Raw genomic sequence first — 11,333 nt, forward strand, 5'->3', positions numbered from 1 at the left:
TTTAACACTAATCCTGAAAGTATAGGGAGTGTGCGATGATGATCATATCAATCTTGGAACCACTTCCAACACACATCATCACTTCACCCTTAACTAGTCTCTATTCATTCTGCAACTCCCGTTTCGAGTTACTACTCTTAGCAACTGAACCAGTATCAAATACCGAGGGGTTGCTATAAACACTAGTAAAGTACACATCAATAACATGTATACAAAATATAGCATTGTTCACTTTGCCATCCTTCTTATCCGCCAAATACTTGGGGCAGTTCCGCTTCCAATGACCAGTCCCTTTGAAGTAGAAGCACTTAGTCTCAGGCTTAGGTCCAGACTTGGGCTTCTTCACTTGAGCAGCAACTTGCTTGTCGTTCTTCTTGAAGTTCCCTTTCTTTCCCTTTGCCCTTTTCTTGAAACTAGTGGTCTTGTTAATCATCAACACTTGATGCTCTTTCTTGATTTCTACCTTCATCGATTTCATCATCATGAAAAGCTCGGGAATCGTTTTCATCATCCCTTGCATACTATAGTTCATCACGAAGTTCTACTAACTTGGTGATGGTGACTAGAGAATTCTGTCAATCACTATTTTATCTGGAAGATTAACTCCCACTTTATTCAAGCGATTGTAGTACCCAGACAATCTGAGAATATGCTCACTGCTTGAGATATTCTCCTCCATCTTTTAGCTATAGAACTTGTTGGAGACTTCATATCTCTCAACTCGGGTATTTTCTTGAAATATTAACTTCAACTCCTGGAACATCTCATATGATCCATGACGTTCAAAACGTCTTTGAAGTTCCGATTCTAAGCGTTAAGCATGGTGCACTAAACTATCAAGTAGTCATCATATTGAGATAGACAAACGTTCATAACGTCTGCATCTGCTCCTGCAATAGGTCTGTCACCTAGCGGTGCATCAAGGACATAATTCTTCTGTGCAGCAATGAGGATAATCCTCAGATCACGGATCTAATCCACATCATTACTACTAACATCTTTCAACTTAGTTTTCTCTAGGAACATATCAAAAATAAAACAGGGGAGCTAAACGCGAGTTATTGATCTACAACATAGATATGCTAATACTACCAGGACTAAGTTCATGATAAATTAAAGTTAAATTAATCATATTACTTAAGAACTCCCACTTAGATAGACATCCCTCTAATCATCTAAGTGATCACGTGATCCATATCAACTAAACCATGTACGATCATCACGTGAGATGGAGTAGTTTCAATGGTGAACATCACTATGTTGATCATATCTACTATATGATTCACGCTCGACATTTCGGTCTCAGTGTTCCGAGGCCATATTTGCATATGCTAGGCTCGTCAAGTTTAACCTGAGTATTCCGCGTGTGCAAAACTGGCTTGCACCCATTGTAGATGGACGTAGAGCTTATCACACCCGATCATCACGTGGTGTCTGGGCACGACGAACTTTGGCAACGGTGCATACTCAGGGAGAACACCTTTATCTTGAAATTTAGTGAGATATCATCTTATAATGCTACCGTCAATCAAAGCAGGATAAGATGCATAAAAGATAAACATCACATGCAATCAATATAAGTGATATGATATGGCCATCATCATCTTGTGCTTGTGATCTCCATCTCCGAAGCACCGTCATGATCACCATCGTCACCGGTGCGACACCTTGATCTCCATCGTAGCATCGTTGTCGTCTCGCCAATATTATGCTTCTATGACTATCGCTACCGCTTAGTGATAAAGTAAAGCATTACAGGGTGATTGCATTGCATACAATAAAGCGACAACCATATGGCTCCTGCTAGTTGCTAATAACTCGGTTACAAAACATGATCATCTCATACAATAAAATTTAGCATCATGCTTTGACCATATCACATCACAACATGCCCTGCAAAAACAAGTTAGACGTCCTCTACTTTGTTGTTGCAAGTTTTACGTGGCTGCTACGGGCTGAGCAAGAACCGTTCTTACCTACGCATCAAAACCACAACGATAGTTTGTCAAGTTGGTGCTGTTTTAACCTTCGCAAGGACCGGGCGTAGCCACACTCAGTTCAACTAAAGTTGGAGAAACTGACACCCGCCAGCCACCTGTGTGCAAAGCACGTCGGTAGAACCAGTCTCGCGTAAGCGTACGCGTAATGTCGGTCCGGGCCGCTTCATCCAACAATACCGTTGAACCAAAGTATGACATGCTGGTAAGCAGTATGACTTGTATCGCCCACAACTCACTTGTGTTCTACTCGTGCATATAACATCTACGCATAAAACCTGGCTCGGATGCCACTGTTGGGGAACGTAGTAATTTCAAAAAAATTCCTACGCACACGCAAGATCATGGTGATGCATAGCAACGAGAGGGGAGAGTGTTGTCCACGTACCGTCGTAGACCGAAAGCGGAAGCGTTAGCACAACGTGGTTGATGTAGTCGTACGTCTTCACGATCCGACCGATCAAGTACCGAACGCACGGCACCTCCGAGTTCAGCACACGTTCAGCCCGATGACGTCCCTCGAACTCCGATCCAGCCGAGTGTTGAGGGAGAGTTTCGTCAGCATGACGGCGTGGTGAAAATGATGATGTTCTACCGACGCAGGGCTTCGCCTAAGCACCGCTACAGTATTATCGAGGTGGACTATGGTGGAGGGGGGCACCGCACACGGCTAAAATATCAAATCAATTGTTGTGTCTGTGGGGTGCCCCCTGCCCCCATATATAAAAGAGCAAGAGGGGAGGTGCGGCCGGCCAGGAGGAGGCACGCCAGGAGGAATATGATGACCCACAAGTAGGGGTGGGCATATAAACCGATGACCGACGTATCGAACCAAACTAACTGTGACCGAACCCGAAGTCACCGAAACTGAATTCTTCAGCCATAAATTCGGTCAACTAATCTGAAAAACCGTACTCTTATAGGTCAATTCGGGTGTACGTATCGAGTAACCGAATACACCGAAGTACCGAAGAAGATGGACTCGAGAGAAACCTACATAGTCACAGGCCCATAGCCCGTAGCCCACAACCCAACTACTCGGCCTCGAGAGCCATAAATCCTTCTCCCAATCCCTGCCGCATCCGCATCTGCATCGACTCCTCGACCGCATCCCTAGCCGCCGCCCGCTACTCTCTTGACCGCTGCAACAACTAACCATATCCATCTCTCTCTCTCACTCCTCACCTGCTGCCGCTGCCGCCAGTGGCGATGGAGACCTCCCTGCGGCTGCGCGGCGCCGACTCCACCTACGGCCAGCATCTCGGCCTCCGCATCCACACCAAGCAGAAGGTGCCCCTCTCCTACAACGCACTCCTATAGCTCACAATCTTGCCACCCCATGTCTTCTACTTCTACTGATCCCTGTGGCCGGCGGCGCGGTCCACTTCCACCTATCAGCCCCGACCCTCCTATCCATCTGACGGCAGTGCTCCTGCTCGTGGAGATGGAAGATAACTGGCCAGGCAGCGACCGTCTCTTCTGCTCAAGCCCGATGCACAGATCCGTGTTGGAAATCTTGGTATGTGATGGAATAAAGAAGGAAGTGGGTAGGCGCATGGATCTGGGGCTCTATTTTTTAGCAGCGGGGATGGAGAGGGCTGAGGTGATGGATGAATTACAGCTTGTAATTAGCGTGTATTTTTGCTATAATTAATCTTGATCGATGTCATATAGCCTGGATGTCTGAATCTCTATTGCATGCTTGGTTTTCCTTTTGTCACTTACCTTCAAGACTGTGATTCTGTTTTGTTTTCGAGACCGAAGTTGGTCTTTCAGAACATCGGTGTTGTTCGGTCTTGACCGAGACCCAAGCCGAAGTGTACGTGAACCATTTTGTCGGTTAGTGCTTATTTAGGAAACCGATCGGTCAGCAAAATCTAATAACCGATTTTTGTGGAAACCCGAAGCACCGAACCAATCGGTTCGGGGGAACCGAACGCCCAGGCCTACCCACAAGTATAGGGGATCTATAGTAGGGGGTAGGGCGTGCCCCCACCCTCGTGGGAAGTGTGTGCCCCCTGGTGAGGTTCTTGCGCTCAGTATTTTGTATATATTTGGAAAACATCATCCGTGAAGTTTCAGGACTTTTGGAGCTGTGCAGAATAGGTCTCTAATATTTGCTCCTTTTCCAGCCTAGAATCCCAGCTGCCGGCATTCTCCCTCTCTATGTAAACCTTGTAAAATAAGAGAGAATAGGCATAAGTATTGTGACATAATGTGTAATAACAACCCATAATGCAATAAATATTGATATAAAAGCATGATGCAAAATGGACGTATCAACTCCCCCAAGCTTAGACCTCGCTTGTCCTCAAGCGAAAAGCCGAAATCGAAAAATATGTCCACATGTTTAGAGATAGAGGTGTCGATAAAAATAAAATACGGACATGAGGGCATCATGATCATTCTTAGAACAACAACTTACATAATTCTTTGTCATATAATATCTGATGCTAGAGTAATAATTCAATCACAATATCAAGTATGAATTGTAAAATTCATTGAAAACTAACAAACTACAATCTCAGTCACTGAAGCAATTGCAATTTATCATAACATAGGAAAGAGTCAATGTATAAGAGCTTTTCAGCAAGTCCACATACTCAACTATCATATAATCTTTCACAATTGCTGACACTCATGCAATACTTATGGGTATGGAGTTTTAATAGAACACAGAGAAAGATAGGGGCTTATAGTTTTGCCTCCCAATGTTTTACCTCAAGGGTAATGTCAACAGTAATAGTTCATGAAAACTCACATCCAATTAGCCATATATACCAGGATCTTTCCAACATATTTTGCTTGCCAAAGGATAAAATGTAAAAAGGAAGGGTGAAGATCACCATGACTCTTATGCAATGTAGGAGATAAAAGTAAAAGATAGGCCCTTCGCAGAGGGAAGCAGAGGTTGTCATGCGCTTTTATGGGTTGGATGCACAAAATCTTAATGCGAAAGAACGTCACTTTATATTGCCACTTGTGATATGGACCTTTATTATGCAGTCTGTCGCTTTTATTACTTCCATATCACACGCTCGTATAAAGCTTATTTCCTCCACACCAATCAATCATACATATTTAGAGAGCAATTTTTATTGCTTGCACCGATGAAAACTTACTTGATGGATCTTACTCAATCCATAGGTAGATATGGTGGACTCTTATGGCAAGACTGGTTTAAGGGTGTTTGGAAGCACAAGTAGTATCTCTACTTGGTGCGATGAATTTGGCTAGCATGAGGGGGAAAGGCAAGCTCATCATGTTGGAAGATCCAAGACAATATAATTTATCTCAGATGTAAGAAAACATAACCCATTACGTTGTCTTCCTTGTCCAATGTCAACTCTTTAGCATGTCATATTTTAATGAGTGCTCACAATCATAAAAGATGTCCAAGATAGTATATTTATATGTAAAGACCTCTCTTTATTTATTACTTCCTATTAATTGCAACGATGACCAAAACTGTGTTTGTCAACCCTCAATAACTTTTATTCATCATACTCTTTCTATGTGAGCTCATTACTCTCCATAAGACTCATATGATCTCTTTGTTTCTTTTTATTTCTTTCTCTTTTCTTTTATTCCTTTAGGATCATGGCAAAATAATCAAGCCCTTGACTCAACACTAATCTTTATTATATAGCTCACGGACTCGATTACATAGAAGGATAATAAAGCAAAACTCACAACTAGATCATAGTAAGAACTTTTACTCTACTAGATCAAGATATTACCAAAAGGATCGAACTAAGAAAAACGATAAAGATAAAAGTGATGGTGATACGATACCGGGGCACTCCCCCAAGCTTGGCAGTTGCCAAGTGGAGTGCCCATACCAGATACTCAATTCTTCTTTGTTGGTGGAAACGGTGGTGATTTTGTTGATGGAGTAGGCTTCTTCCTTAATTTGCGCTTGAGGACAGAATTTTGGTCCCTTAGGTCCTCGATCTCCTGCTCCAGGCTCAGTATCTTTTTGCATAGTTCCTGTTTGTTCTCCTGCAAGAGGCGAAAAGGGATAAACTCGATCTTAGGTTTCTTTACCCTATCCAGGAGGCTTGACTTTTTGAACTCCACATGCATGCCCCTAGGTTGAGGTAGTGGGACTTCATCTTCATCTGAGCTCGTCTCCTCCTTTCCCTTGGGTTCATTGTCCTCTTCTTCTTCCGTAGTCCAACCGCAATGCTCCACATCCCCATAGATCTTAGGATCTGCAAGGTAGTCAGCCACGTAGCTTTCTCCTTCCGAATCCTAGGACGACATGTTGCTCTGTCTGCAGCAGGACAGCTCAAAACAAAGACAAGGGATTTTTGCATGATACAGGACTCAAAACCTCCGGGAGATTATATAATAAATTTTTACCGACCAAAATACATGTCGTGTACGAAAATGGAGTCTGGGGAGCACACGAGGTGCCCACGAGGTAGGGGGCGCGCCCAGTAGGGTAGGGTGCGCCCTCCACCCTCGTGGAGCCCTCGTGTCCTTCCCAGACTGCTGCTTATTTTTCTATTTTTCTAAATATTCCAAAACGGAGAAATATTGCCTTAAAAACTGTTTTGGAGTCGGTTTACTTACCGTACCACATACCTATTCCTTTTCGGAGTCTGAAATGTTCCGGAAAGTGTCCTTTATGTATTCCTCCGGGGTTACGGTTTCGATAACATTGGTTTCAACATTTATGGGATTACCTGAGATATAGTGTTTGATTCTTTGACCATTTACCACCTTCGGATTGGTGCCTTCGAAGTTGTTGATTTTTATGGCACCGGAACGGTAGACCTCCTCGATAACGTAAGGGCCTTCCCATTTAGAGAGAAGTTTTGTTGCAAAAAATCTTAAACGAGAGTTGTATAGCAATACATAATCATCTACATTAAACTCACGCTTTTGTATCATTTTGTCATGCCATCTTTTAACTTTTTCTTTAAACAACTTGGCATTCTCGTAGGCTTGGGTTCTCCATTCATCAAGTGAGCTAATATCAAATAACCTCTTCTCACCGGCAAGTTTAAAATCATAGTTAAGTTCTTTAATAGCCTAATAAGCCTTGTGCTCTAGTTTGAGAGGCAAGTGACATGCTTTTCCATAGACCATTTTATACGGAGACATACCCATAGGATTTTTTATATGCAGTTCTATAGGCCCATAATGCATCATCAAGTTTCTTGGACCAATTCTCTCTAGACCTATTAACAGTCTTTTGCAAAATTAATTTGAGTTCTCTATTACTCAATTCTACTTGACCACTAGACTGAGGGTGATAAGGAGATGCAATTCTATGATTAACATCATATTTAGCAAGCATTTTACGGAAAGCACCATGAATAAAATGTGAACCACCATCAGTCATTAAATATCTAGGGACTCCAAATCTTGGAAAAATAACTTCTTTAAGCATTTTAATAGAAGTGTTATGATCAGCACTACTAGTTGGAATAGCTTCTACCCACTTAGTAACGTAATCAACAGCAACTAAAATATGTGTATAACCATTAGAGGAAGGAAAAGGTCCCATATAGTCAAAGCTCCAAACATTAAATGGTTCAATAACAAGTGAATAATTCATGGGCATTTCTTGACTTCTACTAATATTACCAATTCTTTGACATTCATCACAACATAAGACAAACTTACGGGCATCCTTGAAGAGAGTAGGCCAATAAAAACCAGATTGCAGTACCTTATGTGCAGTTCTATCTCCAGCATGGTGTCCTCCATAAGCTTCGGAGTGACACTTGCGTAGGATCTGTTCCCGTTCATGCTCAGGTACACAACGTCTAATAACACCATCTACTCCTTCTTTATAAATATGTGGGTCATCCCAAAACTAATGCCTCAAATCATAAAAGAACTTTTTCTTTTGCTGGTATGTGAAACTAGGTGGTATAAACTTAGCAACAATGTAATTAGCATAATCAGCATACCATGGAGCAGTATGAGAAGCATTTATGACATTTAGTTGCTCATCAGGAAAGCTATCATCAATAGGTAGTGGGTCATCAAACACATTTTCTAACCTAGACACGTTGTCTGCAACGGGGTTCTCAGCTCCTTTTCTATCAACAATATGCAAATCAAATTCTTGTAGCAAGAGAACCCATCTAATAAGTCTAGGTTTAGCATCTTTCTTTTCCATAAGATATTTAATAACAACATGATCAATGTGAATAGTTACTTTAGAATCAACAATATAAGGTCTAAACTTATCACAAGCAAATACAACTGCTAAGAATTCTTTTTCAGTAGTAGCATAGTTTCTTTGAGCATTGTCTAGAGTTTTACTAGCATATTGAATAACATTTAGTTTCTTATCAACTCTTTGTCCTAGAACAACACCTACAGCATAATCACTAGCATCACACATAATTTCAAAGGGTAAATTCCAATCAGGTGGCTAAACAATAGGTGCAGAGATCAATGCTTTCTTAAGTATTTCAAATGCTTCTACACAATCATCATCAAAGACAAATGGTATATCTTTTTGTAATAAATTAGTCAGAGGCTGAGAGATTTTTGAGAAGTCCTTAATGAACATCCTATAAAATCAAGCATGACCAAGGAAACTTCTTATACCTTTGATGTCCTTGGGACATGGAACTTTTCAATAGCATCAACCTTGGCTTTATCAACTTCAATACCTCTTTCAGAAACTTTATGCCCCAAGACAATACCTTTATTAACCTAAAGTGGCACTTTTCCCAATTCAAGACAAGATTAGTTTCTTCACATCTCTGCAAAACTCGATCAAGGTTGCTCAAGCGGTCATCAAAAGAAGATCCATAGACGGAAAAGTCATCCATCAAAACCTCACAAATCTTTTCACAAAAGTCAGAGAATATAGCCATCATGCATCTTTGAAAGGTAGCAGGTGCATTAAATAAACAAAAAGGCATACGTCTATAAGCAAAAGTACCAAAAGGGCATGTAAAAGTAGTCTTTGATTGATCTTTAGCTGACACAGGTATTTGAGAGAAACCAGAATAACCATCTAGAAAGCAAAAATGTGTATGTTTAGATAATATTTCTAGCATTTGATCGGTAAAAGGTAAGGGGTAATGATCTTTTTAGTAGCCTTATTTAATTTGCGGAAATCAATTACCATCCTATAACCTGTAATAATTCTTTGAGGAATCAATTCATCTTTATCATTAGGAACAACAGTAATACCTCCCTTCTTAGGGACACAATGGACAGGGCTTACCCACTGACTATCAGCAACGGGATAAATTATACCTGCCTCAAGGAGCTTTAGTATCTCCTTTCTTACCACTTCTTTCATTTTAGGATTCAACCGACGTTGATGATCACAAACTGGTTTAGCATCTTCTTCCAAATTAATTTTATGTTGACATAGAGTGAGACTAATGCCCTTAAGATCATCAAGAGTATACCAATAGCAGCACGGTGCTTCTTCAGAGTTTTCAATAATCTCTCTTCTTCATGCTATGAAAGGTTAGCACTAATAATAACACGATATATCTTTTTCTCATCAAGATAAGCATATTAAGGGTATCAGGTAACGGTTTAAGCTCAAACACGGGATCACCCTTGGGTGGAGGAGGATCCCCTAGGATTTCAACAGGTAAATTATTTTTCAGAATAGGTTCCTGTTTAAAGAATACTTCATCTTATTCCCTTCTTTCATTCATAAACATATCGTTTTCATGGTCTAGCAAATATTGTTCTAAAGGATCACTAGGAGGTACGGAAATAGAAGCAAGACCAATAATTTCATCCTTACTAGGTAATTATTCTTCATGGTGTTGTCTACTAAATTTAGAAAAATTAAATTCATGAGTCATATCATCTAAACCGACAGTAACAACATCTTTTTTGCAATCTATGGTAGCATTAACAGTATTTAAGAAGGGTCTACAAAATATAATGGGACAAAAGCTATCTTGTGGGGAACCAAGAACAAGAAAATCAGCATGATATTTAGTTTTCCCACACAAGACTTCAACATCTCTAACAATTCCCATTGGTGAAATAGTATCTCTATTGGAAAGTTTAATCGTGACATCAATATCTTCCATCTCAGCAGGTGCAATATCATGCATAACTTCTTTGTATAAGGAATAAGGTATTTCACTAGCACTAGCACCCATATCACATAAGCCATGATAACAATGATCTCCTATTTTAATAGAAATAACAGGCATGCCTACTACAGGTCTAGGTTTATCTTTATCTCGGGGTTTAGCAATTCTAGCAGTTTCATTACAGAATTAAATAACATGCCCATCAATATTATCAGACAAGAGATCTTTGACAATAGCAATATTAGGTTCAACTTTAACTTGCTCAGGAGGTGTATATGTTTTAATATTGCTTTTACGAACCACATTTGAAGCTTTAGCATGATCCTTTATCCTAACAGGGAAAGGTGGGTTCTCAACATAAGAAGTAGGAACAATAGGATCATTATAAGTAATAGTCTTTTCTTCAACTTTAATAGGTGCAGCTACTTTTACTTCTATGGGAGGATGATATTTAAACCACTTCTCCTTGGGGAGATCAACATAAGTAGCAAAAGATTCACAGAAAGAAGCTACTATCTCAGAGTCAAGTCCATATTTAGTGCTAAATTTACGAAAAATATCGGTATCCATAAAAGATTTAACACAATCAAAACTAGGTGTCATACCTGACTCCTTACCATTGTCAAGGTCCCAATCTTCAGAGTTGCATTTAATTCTTTCCAATAAATCCCATTTGAATTCAATAGTCTTCATCATAAAAGAGCCAGCACAAGAAGTATCAAGCATGGTGCGATTGTTACCAAAAAGCCAAGCATAAATTTTTTGAATAATCATTTCTCTTGAGAGCTCATGATTGGGGCATGAATATAACATTGATTTAAGCCTCCCCCAAGCTTGAGCGATGCTTTCTCCTTCGTGAGGCCAAAAATTATATATATAATTGCGATCATGATGAACAATATGCATTGATAAAACTTCTGATGAAATTCCAATTTCAATCGTTTGTAATTCCAAGACCTCATATCATCACATAGCCTATACCATGCTGATGCATCTCCCCTCAAAGATAAGGGAAAGACCTTCTTCTTAACAACATCTCCGGGTACACCTGCAAGCTTAAATAATCCACAAACTTGATCCACATATATCAGATGTTCATCACGATGTTTTGTTCCATCTCCTAGAAAAGGATTAGCTAGCCGTTTTTCTATCATACCCGAAGGAACTTCAAAGCAAGCATTTTCATTTTCATTTAGGTTCAGTAGGTTGAGGAGCAACTCTTTGCTCTACTGGTCGGGGTGAAGATACCCGGAACAAGCCCCTCAGAGGATTACTTTCCATGGTAATAAGT

This window comes from Triticum aestivum, chromosome 5A, assembly GCF_018294505.1.
Source record: "Triticum aestivum cultivar Chinese Spring chromosome 5A, IWGSC CS RefSeq v2.1, whole genome shotgun sequence".
In the NCBI taxonomy this organism is placed as follows: domain Eukaryota; kingdom Viridiplantae; phylum Streptophyta; class Magnoliopsida; order Poales; family Poaceae; genus Triticum; species Triticum aestivum.